This window comes from Bos grunniens, chromosome X, assembly GCF_055505025.1.
Source record: "Bos grunniens cultivar Pamir isolate PY7600 chromosome X, Bosgru_T2T1.0, whole genome shotgun sequence".
Taxonomy (NCBI): Eukaryota; Metazoa; Chordata; class Mammalia; order Artiodactyla; family Bovidae; genus Bos; species Bos grunniens.
The window spans coordinates 90,764,664-90,790,302 of record NC_141194.1 but is presented as its reverse complement, the minus strand read 5'-3'; the positions used below and the strand labels follow the sequence as shown (position 1 = coordinate 90,790,302).

The window sequence follows — 25,639 nt, the reverse complement described above, 5'->3', positions numbered from 1 at the left end:
CTTTCTCTTTCACCAGGGAAAACACACCGCCTTCCCTGATTGGTCCTGGGTGCCACCAATCAGGCACATGCTGGCACCATCCCATATACGCATAGGGCCAAAATGGGAAACCTCAGCGGGTAAACCATCAGCCTACAATGCATGACACCCTGGTTGGATTCCTGGGTCGGGCATATCCCCTGGAGAAGGGATAGGCTACCCAGGCCAGTATTCCTAGGCTTCCCTGGTGGCTCAGATGGAAAGAAACTGCCTGAAATGGAGAGATCCTGGGTTCGTCCTCTGGGTTGGGAAGATCCCCTGGCGATCAACTCCAGTATTCTTGCCTGGAGAATTCCATGAACACAAGAGCCTGTCAGGCTATAAACCATGGCGTCCTAAAGAGTTGGACACAACTGCACAAGGTTCACTCTCACTTTACCCAGGGAAAACACAGCCCCTTCCCTGATTGGTCCTGGGTGTAACCAATCAGGCACATGCTGGCACCATCCCATATTCACATAGGGCCAAACCTGGAAACCTCAGCAGGTAAAGCATTAAACTAAAATGCAGGACACCTGGGTGGGATTCCTGGGTCGGGTATATCCCCTGGAGAAGCGAAAGGCTACCCATGCCAGTATTCCTAGGCTTCCCTGTGGCTCAGATGGAGAGAACCCGCCTGAAATGTAGGAGTCCTGGGTTTGACCTCTGGGTTCGGAAGATCCCCTGGTGATGGGAACTCCCACTCCAGTATTCTTGCCTGGAGAATTACATCAACACAAGAGCCTGTCAGGGTATACCCATGGGCTCCTAAAGAGTTGGACACAACTGCGCAAGGTTCCCTCTCACTTTAACCAGAGAAAACACACCCCCTTCCCTGATTGGTCCTGGGTGCCACCAATCAGGCACATGCTGGCACCATCCCATATTTGCATAGGGCCAAACCTGGAAACCTCAGCAGGTAAAGCATCAGTGTACAATGCAGGACACCCCAGTTTGATTCCTGGGTCGGGCCTATCCTCTGGAGAAGCGATAGGCTACCTGTGCCAGTATTCTTAAGCTTCCCTGGTGGCTCAGATGGAAAGAAACCGCCTGAAATGGTGAGGTCCTGGGTTCGTCCTCTCGGTTGGGAAGATCCCCAGGCGATGGGAAGTCCCACTCCAGTATTCTTGCCTGGAGAATTCCATGAAAACAAGAGCCTGTCAGGGTATAACCCATGGGTTCCTAAAGAGTTGGACACAACTGAGCAACTTTCTCTTTCACCAAGGAACACACCCACTTCCCTGATTGGTCCTGGGTGTAACCAATCAGGCACATGCTGGCACCATCCCATATTTGCATAGGGCCGAAATGGGAAACCTCAGCAGGTAAAGCATCAGTCGACAATGCAAGACACCCCGGTTGGATTCCTGGGTCGGGCATATCCCCTGGAAAAGTGATAGGCTACCTATGCCAGTATTCCTAGGCTTCTCTGGTGGCTCAGACGGAAAGAAACCACCTGAAATGCAGGAGTCCTGGGTTCGACTTCTGGGTTGGGAAGATCCCCTGGCGATGTGAACTCCTACTCCAGTACTCTTGCCTGGAGCATTCCATGAACAGAAGAGCCTGTCAGGGTATAACGCATGGAGTCCTAAAGAGTTGGATGCAACTGCGCATTGTTCACTCTCATTTTAACAAGGGAAAACACACCCCCTATCCTGATTGGTCGTGGGTGTAACTAATCAGGCACATGCTAGCACCATCCCATATTTGCAAGGGCCAAACCTGGAAACCTCAGCAGGTAGAGCATCAGCCTACAATGCAGGACACCCCGGTTGGATTCCTGGGTCAGGCATATCCTCTGGAGAAGGGATAGACTACCTGTGCCAGTATTCCTAGCCTCCCTGGTGGCCCAGGGGGAAAGAAACCGCCTCAAATGGAGTGGTCCTGGGTTCGTCCTCTAGGTGGGAAGATCCCCTGGCGATGGGAACTCCCACTCCAGTATTCTTCCTGGAGAATTGCATGGACACAAGAGCCTGTCAGGCTATAATCCATGGGGTCCTAAAGAGTTGGACACAACTGCGCAATGTTCACTCTCACCGTACCCATGGAAAACACACCCCCTTCCCTGATTGGTATTGGGTGCAAGCAATCAGGCACATGGTGGCACCATGTCATATTCGCATAGGGCCAAATCTGGAAACCTCAGTAGGTAAAGCATCAGCCTACAATGCAGGACACCCCGGTTTGAATCCTGGGTCGGGCATATCCCCTAGAGAAGGGATAGGCTACCTATGCCAGGATTCCTAGGATTCTCTGGTGCCTCAGACGGAAAGAAACCGCCTGAAATGTAGGAGTCCTGGGTTCGACCTCTGGGTTGGGAAGATCCCCTGGTGATGGGAATTGCAACTCCATATTCTTGCCTGGAGAATTCCATGAACACAAGAGCCTCTCAGGGTATAACGCTAGCAGTCCTAAAGAGTTGGACACAACTGAGCAACTTTCTCTTTCACAGGGGAAAACACACCCCCTTCCCTGATTGGTCCTGGGTGCCACCAATCAGCCACATGCTAGAACCATCCCATATTTGCATACGGCCAAAATGGGAAACCTCAGTGGGTAAAGCATCAGCCTACAATGCAGGACACTCCGGTTTGATTTCTGGGTCGGGCATATCCCCTGGAGAAGGGATAGGCTACCTGTGCCAGTATCCCTAGGCTCCCCTGGTGGCTCAGAGGGAAAGAAACCGCCTGAAATGGAGAGTTCCGGGGTTCATCCTCTGGGTTGGGAAGATCCCCTGGCGATGGGATCTCCGCAACTCAAGTATTCTTGCCTGGAGAATTCCATGAATACAAGAGCCTGTCAGGCGATAATCCGTGGGATCCTAAAGAGTTTGACACAACTGCACAATGCTCACTCACTTAAACCAGGGAAAACACACCTCCTTCCCTGATTGGTCCTGGGTGTAACCAATCAGGCACATGCTGGCACCATCCCATATAGGCATAGGGCCGAAATGGGAAACCTCAGAGGGTAAACCATCAGCCTACAATGCAGGACACCCCGGTTGGATTCCTGGGTCGGGCATATCCCCTGGAGAAGGGATAGGCTACCCAGGCCAGTATTCCTAGGCTCCCCTTGTGGCTCAGACGGTAAAGAACCCGTCTAAAATGTAGGAGTCCTGGGTTCGGCCTCTGGGTTGGGAAGATACCCTGGCGATGGGAATTCCCACTCAGGTATCTTGCCTGGAGAATTCCATGAACAGAAGAGCCTCTCAGGGTATAACCCATGGAGTCCTAAAGAGTTGGACACAACAGACCAATTTCTCTTTCACCAGGGAAAATACACGCCCTTCCCTGATTGGTCCTGGATGTAACCAATCAGGCACATGCTGGCCTCAACCCATATTTACATAGGGCCAAAACTGGAAACCTCAACAGGTAAAGCATCAGTCTACAATGCAGGACACCCCAGTTGGATTCCTGGGTCAGGCATATCCCCTGGAGAAGGGATAGGCTAACCAGGCCAGTATTCCTAGGCTTCCGTGGTGGCTCAGACAGTTAAAGAACCCGCCTAAATTTTAGGAGACCGGGGTTCGATCCCTTGTTTGGGAAGATCCCCTGCGATGGGAACTCCCATTCCAGTATTCTTGCCTGGAGAATTTCATGAACACAAGAGCCTGTCAGGGTATAACACATGGAGTCCTAAAGAGTTGGACACAACTGAGCAACTTTCTCTTTCACCAGGGAAAACACACCCCCATCCCTTATTGGTCCTGGATTTAACCAATCAGGCACATGCTGGCCTCAACCCATATTTGCATAGGGCCAAACCTGGAAACCTCAGCAGGTAAAGCATCAGCCTACAGTGAAGGAAATCCCGGCTGGATTCCTGGGTCGGGCATATCCCCTGGAGAAGCGATAGGCTACCTATGCCAGTATTCCTAGGCTTCCCTGGTGGATCAGATGGAGAGACCCGCCAGAAAGGCAGGAGTTCTGAGTTCGACCTTTGGGTTGGGAAGATCCCCTGGCGATGGGAACTCCCACTCCAGTATTCTTGCCTGGAAAGTCCATGAACTCAAGACCCTTTCAGGGTATACCCATGGGTTCCTAAAGAGTTGTACACAACTGCTCAGCGTTCACTCTCACTTTAACCAGGGAGAACACCCTCTTCCCTGATTGATCCTGGGTGCAACCAATCAGGCACATGCTGTCACCATCCCATATTTGCATAGGGCTGAAATGGAAAACCTCAGTGGGTAAAGCATCAGCCTACAATGCGGGACACCCTGGTTGGATTCCTGGGTCGGGCATATCCCCTGGAGAAGGGATAGGCTACCTGTACCAGTATTCCTACGCTTCCGTGGTGGATCAGACAGACCATTCCAGTATTCTTGCCTGGAGAATTGCATGAACAGAAGAGCCTGTCAGGGTATAACCCATGGAGTCCTAAAGAGTTGGACACAACTGAACAACTTTCTCTTTCACCAGGGAAAACACACCCTCTTCCCTGATTGGTCCTCGGTGTAACCAGTCAGGCACAAGCTAGCACCATCCCATATTTGCATACGGCCAAACCTGGAAGCCTCAGCATGTAGAGCATCAGCCTACGATGCAGGACACCCCGGTTTGATTCCTGGGTCGGGCATATCCCCTGAAGAAGCGATATACTACCTATTCCAGTATTCCTAGGCTTGCCTTATGGCTCAGATGGAAAGAAACCACCTGAAATGCAGGAGTTCAGGGTTCAACCTCTGGGTTGGGAAGATCCCCTGGCAATGGGAACTCCCACTCCAGTATTTTTCCCTGGAGAAATCCATGAACACAAGAGCCTCTCAGGGTATAACGCATGGAGTCCTAAAGAGTTGGACACAACTGAACAACTTTCTCTTTCTTCAGGGAAAACACACCCTCTTCCCTGATTGGTCCTCGGTGTAACCAGTCAGGCACAAGCTAGCACCATCCCATATTTGCATACGGCCAAACCTGGAAACCTCAGCATGTAGAGCATCAGCCTACGATGCAGGACACCCCGGTTTGCTTCCTGGGTCGGGCATATCCCCTAAAGAAGCGATAGACTACCTATTCCAGTATTCCTAGGCTTGCCTTGTGGCTCAGATGGAAAGAAACAGCCTGAAATGCAGGAGTTCAGGGTTCAACCTCTGGGTTGGGAAGATCCCCTGGCAATGGGAACTCCCACTCCAGTATTTTTCCCTGGAGAAATCCATGAACACAAGAGCCTCTCAGAGTATAACGCATGGAGTCCTAAAGAGTTGGACACAACTGAGCAACTTTCTCTTTCACAGGGGAAAACACACCCCCATCCCTGATTGGTCCTGGGTGCCACCAATCAGGCACATGCTGGCACCATCCCATATTTGCATAGGGCCGGAAATGGGAAACCTCAGCGATTAAACCATCAGCCTACAATGCAGGACACCCCGGTTTGATTCCTGGGTTTGGCATATCCCCTGACAAGTGATAGGCTACCCAGGCCACTATTCCTAGGCTTCCTTGGTGGCTCAGACAGTAAAGACTCCGCCTGCAATGCAGGAGACCTGGGCTCGATCCCTCGGTTGTGAAGATCCCCTGGAGATGGGAACTCCCACTCCAGTATTCTTGCCTGGTAATTTCATGAACACAAGAGCCTGTCAGGCTATAATCCATGGGGTCCTAAACAGTTGCACACAAGTGCACAACCTTCACTGTCAATTTACCCAGGGAAAACACACCCCCATCTCTGATTGTTCCTGGGTGTAACCAATCAGGCACATGCTGGCACGACCCCATATTGGCATAGGGCCAAACCTGGAAACCTCAGCAGGTAAAGCATCAGCCTACAATGCAGGTTGGATTCCTGGTTTGGGCATATCCCCTGGAGAAGCGATAGGCTACCTATGCCAGTATTCCTAGGCTTCCCTGGTGGCGTAGATGGAAAGAAACCACCTGAAATGCAGGAGTCCTGAGTTCGACCTCTGGGTTGGGAATACACCCTGCGATGGGAACTCCCACTCCAGTATTCTTGCCTAGAGAATTTCATGAACAGAAGAGCCTCTCAGGGTATAACCCATGGAGTCCTAAAGAGTTGGACACAACTGTGCAACTTTCTATTTCACCAGGAAAAGCACACCCCCTTCCCTGATTGGTCCTGGGTGCCACCAATCAGGCACATCTGGCACCATCCCATATTTGCATAGGGTCGAAATGGGAAACCTCCGCAGGTAAAGCATCAGACTACAATGCAGGACACCCTGGTTAGGATTCCTGGGTCAGGCATATCCCCTGGAGAAGGGATAGGCTACCCAGGCCAGTATTCCTAGGCTTTCCTGGTGGCTCAGATGGAAAGAAACCACCTGAAAGGAGAGGTCCTGGGTTCATCCTCTGGGTTGGGAAGATCCCCTGGCTATGGGAACTCCACAACCCAAGTATTCTTGCCTGGAGAATTCCATGAACACAAGAGCCTGTCAGGCTATAATCCATGGTGTCCTAAAGAGTTGGACACAACTGCGCAATGCTCGCTCACTTTAACCAGGGAAAACACACCCCCATCCCTGGTTAGTCCTGGGTGTAACCAATCAGGCACATGCTGGCACCATCCCATATTCGCATAGGGCCAAACCTGGGAAAATTCAGCAGGTAAAGCATCAGCCTACAATGCAGGACACCCCGATTGAATTCCTAGGTGGGCATATCCCCTGGAGAAGGGATAGGCTACCCAGGCCAGTATTCCTATGCTTCCCTGGTGGCCCAGATGGTAAAGAACCTGCCTAAAATGCAGGAGACCTGGGTTCGATCCCTGGCTTGGGAAGATCCCCTGGTAATGGGAACTCCCACTCCAGTATTCTTGCCTGGAGAATTCCACGAACACAAGAGCCTCTCAGGGTATAACCCATGGAGTGCTAAAGATTTGGACACAACTGAGCAACTTTCTCTTTCTTCAGGGAAAACACACCCCCTTCCCTGATTGGTCCTGGGTGCCACCAATCAGGCACATGCTGGCACCATCCCATATTTGCATAGGGGCAAACCTGGAAACCTCAGCAGGTAAAGCATCAGCCTACAATGCAGGACACCCCGGTTGGATTCCTGGATTGGGTATATCCCCTGGAGAAGGGATAGGCTACATATGCCAGTATTCCTAGGCTTCCCTGGTGGCTCAGACAGAAAGAAACTGCCTGAAATGAAGGAGTCCTGGGTTGGGAAGATCCCCTGGTGATGGGAACTCCCACTCCAGTATTCTTGCCTGGAGAATTCCACGAACACAAGAGCCTCTCAGGGTATAACCCATGGAGTGCTAAAGATTTGGACACAACTGAGCAACTTTCTCTTTCTTCAGGGAAAACACACCCCCTTCCCTGATTGGTCCTGGGTGCCACCAATCAGGCACATGCTGGCACCATCCCATATTTGCATAGGGGCAAACCTGGAAACCTCAGCAGGTAAAGCATCAGCCTACAATGCAGGACACCCCGGTTGGATTCCTGGATTGGGTATATCCCCTGGAGAAGGGATAGGCTACATATGCCAGTATTCCTAGGCTTCCCTGGTGGCTCAGACAGAAAGAAACTGCCTGAAATGAAGGAGTCCTGGGTTGGGAAGATCCCCTGGTGATGGGAACTCCCACTCCAGTATTGTTGCCTGGAAAATTGGGTATAACGCATGGATTCCTAAAGAGTTAGACACAACTGAGCAACTTTCACTCTCACTGTAACCAGGGAAAACACACCTCCTTCCCCGATTGGCCCTGGGTGTAACCAATCAGGCACATGCTGGCCCCATCCCATATTTGCATAGGGCTGATCCTGTGAAAGAGCTGGTAAAGAATCAGCCTACAATGTAGGACACCCTGGTTGGATTCTTGGGTGGGGCATATCCACTGGAGAAGGGATAGGCTACCTGTGCTAGTATTCCTAGGCTTCCCTGGTGGCTCAGACAGTAAAAACCCGCCTGAAATCCAGGAGACCTGGGTTCGATCCCTGGGTTGGAAAGATCCCCTTGCGATGGGAACTCCCACTGCAGAATTCTTGCCTGGAGAATTCCATGAACAGAAGAGGCTGTCAGGCTATAATCCATGGGATCATAAAGAGTTGGATACAACTGAGCAACTTTCAGTTTCAGTTTCACCAGGGAAAACACACCCCCTTCCCTGATTGGTCCTGGTTGTAACCAATCAGGCACATGCTCGCACCATCCAATATTTGCATATGGCCTAACATGGGGAAACACACACACCCCTTGCTCGAATACTCCTGTGTTACCAATCAGAGGCATGCAAGAACTGTCACCTACTTTGCATAGGGCATAACCAATCAGGCTCCAGGGTGTGGAGACCAAAGGTATAAAGAAAGGAAGCCAAATAAACTTCGGTTTCCTTCGACGTTACAGCTGTTCCTGAATGTTAAGGGTTAGTTTTCTTTGGAGCTGCCCCTTGATGTGTTCATGATGTGAGCTGCCACTGGAGATCCCTTTCATGTGAGCTGTCACCGGAGGTGCCCATAGGTTGAGTTGTCACTAACTGGCACTTGTCTTTCCCTTAGGTCGAGTTGTTCGTAACTGGCACTGTTCTAGGTCAAGCTGCTCCTAAGGTGAGGTGTCAGTAATTAATTCTGTCCCTAGTTCAAGTTGTCACTGTGTAAACTTAACTGCCTGTGTTCAGTTGTGTCTTTGATTCTATGCAATCCTATAAATGGTAGCTCGCCACATTGCTCTATCCGTGGGATTCTCCAGGCAAGAATACTTGAGTGGGTGGTATGCTCTCCACTAGGGGTTCTTCTGGACCCAGAGCTAGAACCCACACCTCATTTTTGTGTGTGTGTGTGTGCATTGCAGGTGGATTGTTTATCACTGGCACTACCTGAGTACCCGGGAAGAAGTTATAACTGTGTTGTAAGTAGTTTTCACTAACAATATGACTTGTTGCATGCCTAATAAAATCTTGTTTGAGCTGCATGTTATCCTTGATTCCAAACTTTGTCTAGTCTGCAGTATATGAGAATGGTCTAAGAACAAATTGCGAAGTTACATTGTGTTCATCTTGTGGCCAGCCCTGAGTAACAAGGTAAAGAATCAGAACTTGATTCTCTAGACCGTAGGAAGGAACAAAAGTTTTTTCAGCAGAAAGTGTTTGGAGGGTTACCGGTGGTTTAGCGGTAAAGAATCTGCCTACAGTGTAGGAGACATAGGAGATAAGGGTTCGATCCCTGGGTTGGGAAGATCTGGAGGAGGAAATGGAAACCAGTATTCTTGCCTGGAGAATTCCTTGGACAGAGAAGACTGGGGGCTACAAAGGGTCAGACACAACTGAAGCAACCAAGCATACACACACTTTGAGCATAGATGTGGTGTAGAAAGGTGATTGCCTTACCCTTTCACCTCCACCATGCAACAAGTAATGATAGTTCTATTTTATGAATTAGCTCTGCAGACAGACAAACTTTGGGCCAGTTTCTTACTACTGTTGGGCACTTCTGAGGCATTTTCAGGTACTGGTTAAATGTTTGATTCCTCAAAGAAAACTGAAAAGAAAGTGAAGTCGCTCAGTAGTGTCTGACTCTTTGCGACCCCATGGACTATGTTTACCAGGTTCCTCCGTCCATAGGATTTTTCAGGCAAGAGTACAGGAGTGGCTTGCCGTTTCCTTCTCCAGGGTATCTTCCCCACCCAGGGATCAAACCCAGGTCTCCTCCATTGCAGGCAGATGCTTTACCATCTGAGCTACCAGCGAAGCCCTCCTCAAGGACGACTGAGCTTAATTTCCTATCTCTGCTATTACCTGTTTTCTTTTTGTTGGACTGAGTTACTTTAAGGGTACTCTATACTCAAAATTTTTAAACAGTATAGTAGTAAAGGGAGTGATTTGTGGACTAATGTAAAATCACTAGTCTACAGCTGTGTAACCTAGATCAAGAAATATAAGCACTCCAAGGCTATTTCCTCATCTGTAAAATAACACCATTAAGAGTGCATATGTGCTCAGTTGTGTCTGACCCTTTGGCCTGCCAGGGTCCTCTGTTTGTGGGATTCTCTATGCAAGAATACTGGAGAGAGTTGCCATTTCCTCCAAGAGATCTTGCTGACACAGCAATCAAATCTGCGTCTCCTGCATTGGCAGGCAGATTTACCACGGAGCTACCTAGGAAGCCCATCAGTAAGAGTACCCAACGTTACATAGTTCTCGCGGGTATTACATTAGCAAGGGCTTAAAACATAGTAAGTTCTAATAAGCAGTTCTTAAAATTTGTATACAGATTTTAGTGGATTTTTCAGAGTAGCAGATATAACATCATCTCTTGAGAATATTTTCAGCAGGGAGCAGGGGCCATCAGACAAAAGAACTTCTCATTGATTAACCTGTTGTAAATTCATTCATTCATTCAAAGTTGAAGCCTTTATAAAAATCTTTTACCCTGAAATTCTTCAGGGACAACAGAAAATGTATTTTGCTTCTCTGTCTTTGGCAAGCTAACCATGTCTGTGATTCATTAGAGTCACAGGAATGACTGAAATATTTTGGTTTCTGTCTGTTGAAAAATATATTTCATCTTTCCAGTGTAAAACATACATTTCTCTTCTATTAAAAATCCTGTTAGATTATACTTAACATAGTCATTAGTAACCATCAGAGGTGCCACACTTGGCTGAAACAAACATTCATAAACCACAAAATTCTACACTGAAGGTTTAATATGACTCTATCCTCGAATCCTATTCCAGGAAAGCATCTTACAGGTGTCTCAGCACTGCCAAGGACTCAGTAGGACTATTCCTTCACTCCCACAGGGCTCTCACATCTACTTAGTACCATTTAATATTGTCCCCCTTGGCCTGGCCCATGTGACATCCCGGTGAGAAAGCCCTGTAAACCTCTTAGGTTATGTAGTCCTCAAATCACATTAGACAATCCTGCTATGAATCGCTGGTGCAAATGCCCCAGGCATAGCTCGGGTTATGGAATCGTAACTGTATGTTTCCATATTCACACCTTCAATTTCAATAAGCCGATGTGCCACATTTATTCACATATCCAGAAACATGGGTAGAGAGGTTATGAAGGGAAAGGAAAATGGTGCTTGCCAGTGCACAGAACAATATATCTTAGTGGGAAAATACATAGCTCTTGGAGACCCTGTGTTTGATGACAATTCCATCACTTGCTATGTTATTTTGGGCAGTTAACATCACCTCCTGGAGCCCTTAATTTTCTCATCTGGAAAAGGATAATAATAGTACCTGCCTTACAAGCTTGTTAAAGGGATTAAAAGAGAAAAAGAAAATGAAAGCATAGCATATAATAGGCATTAAATAAATATATGATTATTTTTGTGATGTGCAGGTTTCTGCTGTCAAACAGCACTTCTCAGGCTACTTCCTGTGTATAAACTCTGTAGTATTGATACTAGGGACTGTAGAGTATAGAATGATTTTTTTTTTTTATGTTGCATGAGAAATGTGTGTGTTTTAAAGTACTGACCTTAAAAAGGTAAGACTGATCTTGGTCTCCTTTTGGAAAGGATTTTTGTCTCAATAGCTTCCCAGTCTTACACAACATGTCACTCTTCTAAACCAACTTGAAATTGCCGTGACAGAACTCTCATACTGATTGCCCATCCTGAAATTTTCTTTTGCCCTAATAAGAGGTTTCCTTCTCCAAAGGAAAAGTTAATTCATATGTTAATTTGTATGATGTTTAAAGGTTTGAAGAATAATTTATGTACAGAAAAGACTTCTTAATGGACTTTGTTCTCCTTTTTATTGTTTACCCTATTCCCCAATCCAGTCACCTTACCCACTCCACTTCCAAACTGTAGCAACAATGTGTCCTGGTTCTGCTGCTTCCAAATGATGGTCATCAACCATTCCTAAACATTTAGATGGCCGTTGATCACTTAATACGGATTCATAGTTGCCTATTATCTTTATTACCTACATTTTGTATGTGTACTCTAGCCATTTGTTGAGCTACTTAACTGATGGTGGTTGGTGGTCTACTCGCCAGGTCATATCCGACTCTTGTGACCCCATGGACTGTGTAGCATGCCATGTTCCTCTGTCCATTGAATTTTCCAGGCAAGATACTGGAGTGGGTTGCCATTTTCTTCTCCAGGGGATCTTCCTGACCCAGGGATCAAGCCCTTGTTCCTGCATTGCAAGAAGAGTTTTATGGGAAAACATCAGGGATAGGAAAATAAGGCCAAAGAGTATAATAATGAGCAATAAAACAAAACATCTAGGCATAAATCATTACTTCCAAGCTCCTTTACATTAGAGCATTCATAACTATTTACATAAGTCATGAACATTTTGAAGACATACCCACTAGAGAAACATTTTCTCTAATTGTATAGTATATGAAAGATTTTTAAGGGTGGTCTCAGAAAATGAACTCAATAGTACCTTTGTAAAAATGATTTGGGTTTCAGTTATATTATTTATCTATATCTAAACCTCCAAATCAGTTTGGAAAAAATACATGAATTCCAGAACTGTGTGTGTTAAAACTACTCATCTTTATGGTAATGATGACCCAATATGCAAGACAACAAGAGACAGATGAAAAGAACAGACTTTTGAACTATGTGTGGGAGAAGGTGAGGGTGGGATGATTTGAAAGAACAGCATTGAAACGTGTATTACCATATGTAGAATTGATGACCAGTGTAAGTTCAATGCATGAAGCAGGGCACTCAAACCTGGTGCTCTGGGACAACCCAGAGGGATGGGTTGGGGAGGGAGGGGGGGTTTTGGGGGTTCAGGATGGGGGGACACATGTATACCCATGGGTGATTCATGTCAATGTATGGCAAAAACCACAATATTGTAACTAGCCTCCAACTAAAACAAATTTTAAAAAACTTTGTCTTTAATCACTTTCCCCAAACCTAGTTTGATGTAGATTAGTCTTACGTTATAAATCCTATTACCTAGTACATGTTCCCACATTTTCTTAAATGGAAGCTACCAAATCATCTTTTCTAGATGTTCTGATGTCTTTAAAATTAGTGGGAATGACTGCATTACGCTATACAAACCATAATAGAAAATTATAATACAGTATAATACTAACAGTCCCAGTCAATGCTAAGTGACCCCAGTTCAGTCGCTCAGTCATGTCTAACTCTTCGTGACCCCTACAGCACACCAGGCCTCCCTGTCCATCACCAACTCCTGGAGTCACCCAAACCCATGTCCATTGAGTCGGTGATGCCATCCAACCATCTCATTCTCTGTCGTCCCCTTCTCCTGCCCTCAGTCTTTCCCAGCATCAGGGTCTTCTCAAATGAGTCAGCTCTTCAAATCAGGTAGCCAAAGTATTGGAGTTTCAGCTTCAACATTAGTCCTTCCAGTGAACACCCGGGACTGACCTCCTTTAGGATGGACTGGTTGGATCTCCTTGCAGTCCATGGGACTCAAGAGTCTAATCCAACAGCACAATTCAAAAGCATCAATTCTTCGGTGCTCAGCTTTCATTATAGTCCAACTCTCACATCCATACACAACTCCTGGAAAAACCATAGCCTTGATGAGATGGACCTTTGTTGGCAAAGTAACGTCTCTGCCTTTTAATATGCTGTCTAGGTTGGTATAATTTTCCTTCCAAGGAGTAAGTGTCTTTTAATTTCATGGCTGCAGTCACCATCTGCCGTGACTTTGGAGCCCCAAAAAATAGTCTGCCACTGTTTCCCCATCTATTTGCCATGAAGTGATGGGACCAAAGTGACCCCAGACTGGTACTTTTTGAGTTTTTTTTTTTTTTTAATGACTTCACTGTTTTCCTTCTTCACTTAAATACAAGTATAAGCTACCATTTCTTACTGTGGCCAGTTTCCCTTTAGGCAGATTTTCTAATTTGATTCAAGCATTTGTTCATTCACAAATGTTTGAGTGTCAATCACATGTCAGACACCATGGTGGACATGAGAGATGTGACAATAAAAGATACAATCCCTAACGGATACCTAGGAGCCCACAGAGCAATGGAACGACAGAGAAGTGAAGAGGCAAATATGATACCATGTGCTAGATGCTAAAATAAAACTAATCACAGGGTACTATAGGGACATACAATATAAATTATCTAATTTAGATGGGATGAGAGGGAACAAGCCAGAGTTGTTTGTGAAGTTTTCCTGAAGTTATCACTGAGCTGAGTTTTAAAGGATAATCAAGAGTTACCAAAAATGTAGTGGGTAAAGGATGATTGAAGATGAACTTTTCCTGGTGGCTCAGATGGTAAGGAGTATGCCTGCAATGCAGGAGACGGGTTCGATTTCTGGGTCAGGAAGATCCCCTGGAGAAAGGAATGGCAACTCAAGCCAGTATTTTTGCCTAGAGAATTCCATGGACAGAGGAGCCTGGTGAGCTACAGTCCATGGGGTCACAAAGTTGGACACGACTGAGTGACTTAAACTGTCAAAAAGATTGTACTGTAACATATGCTTATGTGGTAATCCAGACAAGAAGTAATGTGGTCTTGAATGGTAGTAGCAGTTCAGAAGGAGAGTAGGAGAGAGATGAGAGACATTTGGGAGGTATTACTCAACACAAAGTGATTCATTGGAATAAGGGAGGGGCAGAGTCTAGGAATAAGCTTGGATCAAAGGATGAATAAAAGAATCATCAAGTTGCATTAAAAATACAGAAGTAGTGTGAAGAGAAAGTTAGATTTAGCTTTGAACATGTTAGGTTGAGTGGATATTTTCAGCAGGGAATTACATATAGTATCAAGTGCTAGAAACACAAAGAGATGCCAAGCTTTTACTCTGCTGTGGGTGAAAGAAACAGCAGACCAAGTTCATTTAATCCGTGCATAAAATAAAAAATAATTCTGACAGAGGACCTGAGGAGCTTCTGTATGAAAAAGTTCTATAGTGATGACTTTTTGGTAACTGGAGAAGGAAATGGCAACCCACTCCAATATTGCCTGGAAAATTCCATGGATGGAGGAGCCCAGTAGGCTACAGGCCATGGGGTGGCAAAGAGTCAGACATGAGTGACTTCACTTTCTTTTCTTTTTTCTTGGTATCAGCTTTTGTGTGTCTAATTGGCATCTTTAACATGTACAAAACAGTAGTTTTGATTTCCACTGGCAGCCTAACAGTCATTCTATTAGCTGCTGCTGCTGCTAAGTCACTTCATTGTCTGACTCTGTGACCTCATAGATGGCAGCCCACCAGGCTCCCCCGTCCATGGGATTTTTCAGGCAAAGAGTACTGGAGTGGGGTGCCATTGCCTTCTCCGCACTTTTGAGTCCCATCTTATTTTCCTTATAGCATTTGTCTCCTAATGAGACTCATTTTGCAAGGTGCTTGAAGGAAAGTTGCATGGCTCAAGGTAGCCTGGAGTTAAAACTCTTCTCCAGGTCCTCCCCACCATTCTAGGCAAAACAAAGAACTCTCACCCAAAGAAAAATTAGACATTAGGTTGACTACGCCCAGCTCCAAGCCAGCCCAGCCTCTGGCTGATCTCCAGAACTCCTTGCTCCAGCCATTTAAGAGAGAACTACTCCAGCAACCTTGCAGAAGAACAGGCCCCCTTAAGACAGTAGCTTTCTCTTAGATAAGTGCAGCAGTTCGCTAATCTGACTGCTGCCCCTTCTCACCTCATTAAAGGTCATCTGTTCCTGTAGAATGCTAGTCTTGTTCTTTTTCTGAGCCTCACCTACTCTAACTCCGTACCTTTCATTTTTGGTGCCGAAACCCAGGAGGTTGAAGTTCTTCTCTACGGCCAGCTGTTGGGAGCGTGGAAGCCTGCTGAGCCCACTTTCCTGCCCGGGCTTTCAAGAACTCTTCGAGAGGATGCCCTGTGCCTTCGTGAGCGATACAAGTCCTATGTAAGAGCTTTATTGGTTTTCCACATACTCCGAGGACTAGTGGCCTGCCTCTCTCTGCTTTCTCTATACTCTTTTTTGCGAGACCAACCAACTCCAGGACAGAGGCCTTTTGCCATTCGACTGCTTTACATACAACACTCCATTCAAGCCGGCCCCTAAATTAAGGTAAGATCCAATTTGGACGGTTTTCTAGAGGCACCCTAAAACTTAGTCCTCTCTGGGTCCCAGGGACTCCCAGCCTAGGGCCACTCTAGGCGATGGTGGGGGATGCTCCACCTCAACACAGAGCTCTGTTCTCGTAACTATTGCGACTATGGGTTACGACTCGAGCTCCCAATAGGAGCTTCTGCTTGCCTTTCAATTATGGGGTCTGTCTGGCCAGTCTGTCCCAAAGGATTCCTCTCTGACCTGTGTTCTCAAAAGTCTCAAGCCACTCTCTCTCACTGAACTCAAGGCTAACCGCTTAAAACAACTCTGTACAGACCTGGCCTCAATATTAATTAAATAACCAAAATCACTGGCCTGAGTTCGGGACTTTTGATTACAGTATTTTATCAGATCTCACTAACTTCCTCAAACGGAATGGCAAAGGGTTAGAGATTCCATATGCCCGAGCCTTTTGGGCCCTTTGGAGCAGGCCTTCCCTATGCAAGAACTGCTCTACCCATGAGGTCCTTCTATGCACCTTGCCTCCCAAACAAAAGGGCTCTTCAACTAACCGCCAGTCATGACCTTCCGCACCCCTAGAGTTTGACCCAGTGGACGAGCCCCCTCCTTATCTGCCACCCTGCCAACCCTCTCCTTCCCCCTCATCCAATTTACCTACTGACCCCAAAATCTCTCCTGACTCCCCCTCAATCCCACTACCCCATCTCCCTGACTCCCCCTCCCCTCTTCCCTCCCCTCCTGCCACATGGTCACGTACCCAACATATGTTTCCCCTGAGAGGTAGCAGGGCCAGAGGGCCCCACCCAAGTCCCCATGCCATTTTCATTGTCAGATATTATGAGCCAGATAGCAGACACAGAAAAGAATTCCTGAGACTCTCCCAGGCCTATAACCTCACATGGAGTGACATATATCCTAAATGCCACTCTCACTCCAGATGAAGAAGACCGTATCTGGCAAGCAGCAAAAGCCTATGCCAATCACTTACATAACCAAGACTGAGATAGCCCAGTTGCTGATTAGGTGGTGCCTCAATTATATCCCCACTAGACTTACCAGCCCAATGACCCAGGTATCAAGAGACTCAATCATATGATTACTTGCCTTCTGGAAGGAATGCAGAAAAATAACTCATATCTATGTCAATTATGATAAAGTCAGAAATCACCCAAGGGGCAGACAAAAATCCAGTCTTATTCTTGGCATGCCTCATAGAGGCAGTCCAAAAGTATATCAACCTAGATATCACCACCCCTGCTGGGTTACTCTACCTTCATGTTCAATTCATCAGCCAGTCCACCCCTGACATTAGACGCAAGCTTCAACAACTAGAGAAGGGCCCTGAGACCCGCCCCCCCCCCAAAGAGACCTAGAAGTAGCCTTCAAGGTGTTCAATAATAGGAAGAAGCTAAGAGAGAAAGACGTGAGAGAAAACCTAAATATGCCCTTTTGGCGGTAGCAATTAAGGACGAGATCAGCCCAGCCCAAGTCATCCCAGACTGGAACTTAAGACCCCCTGCCCCCCCTGGCCTGGACCCTGTTTCCAATGCAACCAGTCAGAACGATGGGTAAAGGCATGCCCAACCTGTGGCCAGTGGGGACGCTGAAAGATGGACTGTCCCCAGGGACGTGCTGATGCCCCTGGAGAGGTCCCCACCTTCCAAACCTGGAGAATGGAATGTCCACAGAGATGCCCTGGCGCCCCTGGGGAGATCCCCAGTTCTCCCCAGAACCCCAGCCCAACACTACGAGAGTTATTCCAATGACGGAGCCCAGGTTCCAGCCCCCCAGCCCGTGTTCCACAAGCTTGGAACTTAGGGTAGACAGGGTAGTGGCTGGAAAAAGGACGACCTTTATAGTAGACACTGGAGCCGCTTTCTCAATTTCCTACTCTGGCCTAATTCAAGACTCAACTCAAAATCAAGGGAGTCTGTGGAGTTCCCTTAAGGCCAAAAATCAGCCCTCCATTACTCAACCCTCATACAATCATTCCTCATAATGCCTAAATGCCCAATGGCACTCCTAGGGAGAGATCTATTATCCAAGTTGGGAGTCTTTATTACCATACCCCCACCTCGATACAGTCTATATATTCTGCATGCAGATGGCACCTGGACAGTCCCTATCCCTCACCCCCGACTCTCCCTTGGATCTACCTGCCTTAGACCCCCAAGTCTGGGACACTGATCACCCATCCATAGCCAAACATCATCCCCCAGTCAACATTACCCTAAAAGACCCCTCGACTATAATCACCCAACAACAGTATTCTCACCCCAGAGGCCCACAAGGGAATTAAGCCTATCATAGTCTTCTTCAAGCCTCTATCTTAATTCCTACCCATTCACCGCACAACACCCCTATTCTGGCAGTAAGAAAGGGACCAAATTCTTGGGGACTGGTCCAGGACCTGAGAAAAATCAATGAGGCTATTACGCTGACATTTCCAGTAATCCCTAATCCTTAAACCCTTCTGTCTGCCATACCCTCAACTGCAACCCACTTCACAGTATTAGATCTCAAAGATGCCTTTTTCACCTTCCCCCTCCACCCCTTCTCCCAACCCCTTTTCGCCTTCACCTGGCAAGACTCTGAGACTCATATTTCACAACTAACATGGACAGTTTTCCCCCAGGGATTCAGAGACAGCCCCCACTTTTTTGGATAGGCTTTACAAAAGGATCTACAGACATTCGACCTAGCCCCAAGTCATCTGCTCCGCCCAACCCGAAAACTCTGTCTCCAACATACTGCCAAACTCCTTGGGGCCCTGTGATCCTGGGGTTATCGGGTGTCCCAATCCAAAGCCCAAGTAGTACAAACAAACGTCACCTACTTGGGGCTCTCCATATCCCACCACCAAAAAACTATTCCCCCAGACAGAATCCAGGCCTTAATTAACTGTCCACTTCCAAAAACAAAAAGGGAACTCCTGTCTATCCTTGGCCTCCTAAACTTCTTCCGTATCTGGATCCCTAACTTCTCCCTCATTACAAAGCTGATCTATGAGGCAACTAAAGGATGTCTGGATGAGCCCCTCTTTAACCCCTCCTCACTGGACAGTCCTCTTCGCCAGCTCACCCAGAGCCACCTCTACACCTGCCAGATCACACCAAACCATTCTTTCTCTTTGCCCATTCCAAACAAGGACAAGCCCTGGGACTTCTATGTCAGTGGGCCGGAGACACCTGGGCTCCCATAGCCTATCTGTCAAAACAGCTTGACATGGTGACCAAGGAGGTGGCCTCCCTGCATACATGCCATGGCTGCTATCGCAGCCCTTGTACCCGAAGCAAACTCTCTAGACATGCCCCTTTAACAGTCTGTTCTCCACATACCTTCCAAGACTTCCTGTCACATCGGGCTTTCCTCTCCCTTCCCCCTTCCAGGGTGCAAGTCCTACATACCTTTCTCCTCAAACCTCGGCTCTCATTCCCCCCACCCCGCTCTCCCCTCCCCGTCAGCTTATTACCCATGTCGTCTACAACAGACCATCTCCTACATAGCTGCAGCCTAACAGTAGATCCGACCCAAAACTCCTTTCAACATTTAACAGATCCGCCCATCCTAGACCCAGATGCCCCACACTGGTTCATTGATGGCACCTCTCAGAAATCCCCACCCTTCGCAGCAGGATATGCCATCATCCAGGGGGCCCTTTGCCATAATTACAAGACCCAGACAACTGAAGCTTCACTTCTGCCACCTCATACCACCTCCAAACAGGCAGAACTGATAGCTCTCACCAGAGCTTTGACTCTGGCTAAAAATCTAAGGGTTAACATCCACACAGACTCTACATATGCCTGTAACATACGTCACTCAAACATCCTAATATGGAGAGAGAGAGAGGTTTCCTAACCCAAAAGGGATCCCCCATTATTAATTCAGACCTGATCCACAAACTTCTAGAAGCAGCACTCTTACCAAACAAAGCCGCCATCCTCCACTATAGGGGAATTCAAAAGAGAAGTCTCATATCAGCCTACAACAATGCTGCAGACCAGAAGGCAAAAGAGACAGCCCTATCCCATCCCTCCCTCCAGTCCCCTGTCATTTTAGCTCTGACTCCATCCAACCCTCCCACCACCAGAAAAATCCTCTCTCATCTACACTCACTTTTTTTTTTACACTCACTCTCTAATCCCTCATCCAAGACACTCCCAACAGTTCCTCTGTAACCACTTCCCCATATCCACTGCTGACCAACAATATTTAGGTAACCTTACCCACTCCTATCAAACATGTCAATGTATTAATCCCAATTCCAACCTTAAACCTACCTCCTTTCCAATCCACCAAATGCGAGGCAGCCTCCCAGCACAGGATTGGCAGATACACTTTACTCATATGCCCCCAGTTCGGTGATTCAGATACCTCCTGGTCCTGTGGACACTTTCTCGGGATGCGTAGAAGCATTTCCCACTACAAACAGAAGAGCCCACACTCTGGCCCAAATCCTCACAGAAATTATCCTCAGGTTTGTGATAAGGGCCTGGAATTTACTTCCAAAGTCACCCAACAACGTGTCCAATTCTTACAGATAACCTGGAAATTTCACATTCCATATAGTCTCCAGTCCTCAGGAAAGGTAGAAAGGATGAACAGAATAATCAAAGAAACTCTTAGCAAATTAACCCTCAAGGTACATCTGGATTGGACTAAAATTCTGCCAATTGTTCTCAGAGTGTGGGCTTTGCCCAGAAAGCCCCTGGGGCTGAGCCCCTTTGAGGTGATGTACGGAAGGCCCATGCTCCCTCCTGGACTCCCCGCTGAACCTCCTCCCATACCAAGCTTCCTACACTCCCCTCTGCTGGTGGAACTCGGCAATGCCCTCTGGAAATTCATCAACCACAACCTGCCTACCCCGACCCCCAAGCCCCCTTGACAAACTGGGGACATGGTCTGTCTATCAGATAATCCCCAGGGTGACCTAAACCCAAAGTGGCAGGGACCATTCAAAATCATACTGCTTACCCCAACTGCAGCTAAACTCGTGGGTACACCTCTCTCACCTAAAACGGGTCACTTCTAATGCTGCACTGCCCTCCTTAACTGACCCGTATCAGGTCTCTTTCACGGGGCCTACCTCTTTAAAAATGACCCGGCGACAACCTCTGTCGACCATCCAAGAAGACACTGAATGATCTGGACACTCTTCAACCTACAGCTGTTCTGACCCAACAGCTCCAACCCTGATATAATAGAGACATGCCTAGGCAAAAGCTTGTAGTTAACTCTTATCATGTTATTGAAATATACAACCCACTTTGCCTGAGATGTCAGCCTTGGACAGATTAGTACAACTTAAAACAAAAAAAAAAGGGGGGGGGGGCAAAGAGACAATTCTTTTTTTTTTTTTCTTTTAAAGCAGAAAACTAAGATTTCTGTCTGTCTGGATATATATGTATGTCTCAGTATATGTCTTTGTCTCTGGATAATATTGCTGAAGTTAATTTATAAGTGAGCTAAACAACAGTTCATGGTTTCTGAAAGAAAGTAAGATGCATGTTTTCAGTAAAAAAGGTATAAGAGAATTGCATTTTATTAAGAGAAAAAGGAAATATGGCTTATAGATAGCTGTTCTATGAATGGACAAAGTGATGAATACAGAAAGTATAAAAAAGGTTTGTGGCAAGTAGAAGAGAGTTTTGTGCATGGTACAAGTGTCTTAAGACATTAAACTGCCTTTGCAAAAAAAATATGTTTCTATCCCATTACCCACTGAAGTCGTCACCTGGGTACACCTCTCTCACCTCACCTCTGATCCTGTGCTGCCCTCCTTAACTGACCCATATCAGGTCTCTCTCACAGGGCCTACCTCCTTAAAAATCACCCGGTGACAACCTCTGTCGACCATCCAAGAAGACACTGAATGACCTGGACACTCTTCAAACTACAGCTATTTCTGACCCAACTACTACAAGACCTCTGGACCAGCACCCTGTCAGGAACCTCCTTCGAAGACCTGGCCATGCTGGTGTCTCAACTGTGGCTTCAGGGAACCTTCTACAACCTGACTCCAGACGAAATTGGTTTCTTTACTCTCATTCTCTACATCATTCTACATCCTAATGAACACTGTTCCTCCTCAGATTCAAGCAACCTCCAACTTGGGGCCTTCTGCCCCTCACCCTGACTGGCCTCTTCTGTCTCTAACTATAACTGCACTCTTAATCTTAGTCCTTGCTATAGGCCTAGTAACTATCTCCCCTCAGGACTGGTCACTTATCCTTTGTCTTTCCATTGGTATCACCTAGGTTGTTAGCTGTGTTCTACTCCTAGGGTACTATTTCCTCTGCACTGCCTAACTAACAGAACCATGACTCCTCTGTTCCTTATCCTTGCTGTGCTCCCCAGCCTTCTGGCTAGTCCCTGCCCTTGCTCAGACATTTATTCCTATGTTCATTCCTCATGTTATAATACAGCTCCAAGACCATGCACCATGAACCTGGGGGAGAGGGGAAAGTCCAAACCCCTACTCACTGTTAAAGTACAAAAGAGAGGAAGTTTCATGAGCACCTGCCATAAGCCAAATGGAAAAAAAATATGTTTCTATCCCATTACCCACTGGGGGTACTCAGATGGGGGTGGGATACTAGATTAAAATCAGAAAAAAAGTTATAAAGAACTTAATTTCCCAGTTACAGGCGACCCCTGAGCCTTATAAACACCTAGACCTCCTTTCCCAATTACGACCTCTCATGAAACCTCCCTCTGATAACCAACACCTTACCTGCCTTCTCAACTCTTCTAATTCTTCCAGTACACGCAACACACATCCCAGTGTTGGATATGCATGTCACAGTCTCCTTCACCATACATAGCAATTCCCTTACCCTCAACATGGCTGTCACAGGACAACTATACCTTCCCTTCCCAACAAAAAACCACACAACTTATTGGGCCAGTGTCTGACAATGTCCTACTCTCAGCCTCTTCAAACCCAGCCTGTATCAACTACTCTAGTCCCAACTACACTGGTCTTAACAAACTCCGCTCCCTCCTCCTGTTCCACTTGGGTTCTCTGGAACAGTACAAATAATTGCACCAACCTGGGAATCTTCTCTTTGGGACCTATGCATATTCATGTCTCCCTCTTGACCCCCCTGGACCTTGATTTTGGTCTTCCTGACCCCAGGTCTAACATTCCTCAAAGAAGAGGTAGAACAAATAGTTACCCCCAAGGGAAAATTTCCCACAGAAAAAGATGAACTGTCATAGCCCCCTTCCTGATTGGGACTGGCATAGCAGCAGCCCCAGGCACTGGGACTGGGGGCATCTCAACCTCAGCCCATTTTTACTACAAGCTGTTCCAAGAACCTAATGAGGATATGGAGCAAGTAGCAGAGTCCTTCATTTCAATACAAAGACAAATTAACTCATTAGCTTCTGTGGCCCTACAAAATAGGCGAGCCCTGGACCTTCTCACGGAGACGGCAATGGCACCCCACTCCTGTATGCTTGCCTGGAAAACCCCATGGGCAGAGGAGCCTGGTAGGCTTCAGTCCATGGGGTCGTGAAGAGTCGGACATGACTGAGTAACTTCGCTTTTCATTTTCATGTATTGGAGAAGGAAATGGCAACCCACTCCAGTGTTCTTGCCTGGAGAATCCCATGGACGGGGGAGCCTGGTGGGCTGCCGTCTATGGGGTCGCACAGAGTCAGACGCGACTGAATTGACTTAGCAACAGCAGCAGCAGCAGGACCTTCTCATCGCAGAAAAGGGACGGACCTGCCTTTTTCTAGGGGAAGACTGCTGCTATTTTGTTAATGAAACAGGCATAGTCCAGGGTAGAGTCAAAGAACTTAGAGGCAGAATTGAATGCCACAAAAAAAAAGTTAGAAAACCTGTTCCAACACACCCTCCCTTGGTTACTCCCTTTCTTGGGACCATTGGTACTTACCATTTTATTCCTCTTATTCAGACCCTGTCTCTTCAATCTCTTTCAAAGGTTTTTCCAAGAATGGATTCAGGCCATCTCTTGAGACCAAGTCAAGGCTGTCCTTTTGCTTGAAACCCTGGCAGTGAGAATAAAAAATCAACACTATGGGCCTTAGACTTCCTTCCTCCCAGACTGCAAACCCCTGACCCTCATTTATCAGCACAAAGAAGCACTGAACATTAACAGCACCCACATCTCTTTCTCTTTTTATATATATTCCTTAAAGTCTGGAATGAAGTAAAGTTGCATGGCTCAAGGTAGCCTGGAGTTAAAACTCCCCTCCAGGTCCTCCCCACCATTCTAGACAAAACAAGGAACTCTCTCACCCAAAGTAAAAATAGGCATTAGTTTGATTACGCCCAGCTCCAAGCCGGCCCAGCCTCTGGCTGATCTCCAGAACTCCTTGCCCCAGCGATTAAGAGAGAATTACTCCCAGCAACCTTGGAGAAGAACAGGCCCCCTTAAGACAGTAGCTTTCTACATACATGCCTAAATATACTTACTCTTTTCTTAGATTAAGTGCAGCAGCTCGCTAATCTGACTGCTGCCCCTTCTCACCTCATTAAAGGTGATCTGTTCCTGTAGAGTGCCAGTCTCATTCTTTTTCTGAACCTCGCCTACTGTAACTCCACACCTTATAGTGCTTTATTACTCATCGCCTGTTTCACATGACCCTCAATACACATACTAGAAAACAAGAGGGCAGTGATATTATCTGTCTTACATTTGTATTCATATCTCTTACAGTTCTCATATAGTATTTCATGTATCATATAGTTGTTAGTATCTAATAACTGCTCAATAAATATTTGTTAAAAGCTGAATAAATGAAAACATTTTTATTATTCAGAGACCTTTTTGTCTCATACTGTCTGGTTCTGGATTGCATTGTGTTATTCTCTGTGTGTATGTCATGAGATTACAAAACCGTGAGATTGGTAAGTTTATGTGGTTCATAAACTGGCTGTGAATATATATATATGTATGTGTGCATATATATGTGTGTGTGTGTGTGTGTATATATATATATATGGCTTCCATGGTGGCTCAGAGGTTAAAGGGTCTGCCTGCAATGTGGGAGACCTGGGTTTGATCCCTGGGTTGGGAAGATCCCCTGGAGAAGGAAATGGCAACCCACTCCAGTATTCTTGCTTGGAGAATCCCATGGACTGAGGAGCCTGGTGGGCTACAGTCCACGGGGTTGCAAAGAGTCAGACACTACTGAGCTTTTTTGTTGTTGAAGCCCACCAGGCTTCTCCATCCATGGGATTCTTTATTTTTACAGAATGGACAGACATAAAATGCAGTCTGTAAAAAATAGATTTTCCAGAAACTAGTCATTAGCCCTATTAACATTCTGAGAATTCTAATCTGTTTAATGATAAAAGAATAAACTTCTGACTTTGTATACTTTTTACAGTACACTGAAACACAATAAAAGACAAGTTCTAAAAATACCACTGAAGACTTCTGCACTTATGTTTTGAAAATTTTACTCCAGGGGGCAGTCCCAAGATGGTGGAAGAATAGGATGGGGAGACCACTTTCTCCCACACAAATTCATCAAAAGATCATTTGAATGTTGAGCAACGTCCACAAAACAACTTGTAGACACTAGCAGAGGATGCTGGTGGAGGACACCTGGCACCCAGAAAGGCAGCCCAATCTCTTCAAAAGGAGGTGAAGTGAAAGTGAAGTTTCTCAGTCAAGTCTGACTCTCTGTGACCCCATGGACTGTAGCC

General features: G+C 46.6%; 2 long non-coding RNA genes across 3 annotated transcripts in view; one reads left to right on the top strand and one right to left on the bottom strand.

Moving 5' to 3' along the window:
* Positions 1–8,319: 8,319 nt before the first annotated feature.
* LOC147340901 (uncharacterized) lies at positions 8,320–24,725 on the top strand. Its single transcript, XR_015159027.1, has 4 exons — positions 8,320–8,539; positions 8,784–8,840; positions 15,655–15,948; positions 21,766–24,725. It is a non-coding gene; the product is annotated as an uncharacterized LOC147340901 (long non-coding RNA).
* LOC147340900 (uncharacterized) overlaps positions 10,942–25,639 on the bottom strand; it is a 55,782-nt gene continuing 41,084 nt past the window's right edge. The window contains exons 2-3 of one of the 2 annotated variants that reach the window (XR_015159029.1): positions 23,859–23,973; positions 10,942–12,092 (exon numbers count right to left, since the gene is read on the bottom strand). This is a non-coding gene — a long non-coding RNA (uncharacterized LOC147340900). Of the gene's footprint in view, positions 12,093–23,858; positions 24,082–25,639 lie in introns of those variants that run through there. The other variant, XR_015159028.1, reaches the window with a different exon arrangement.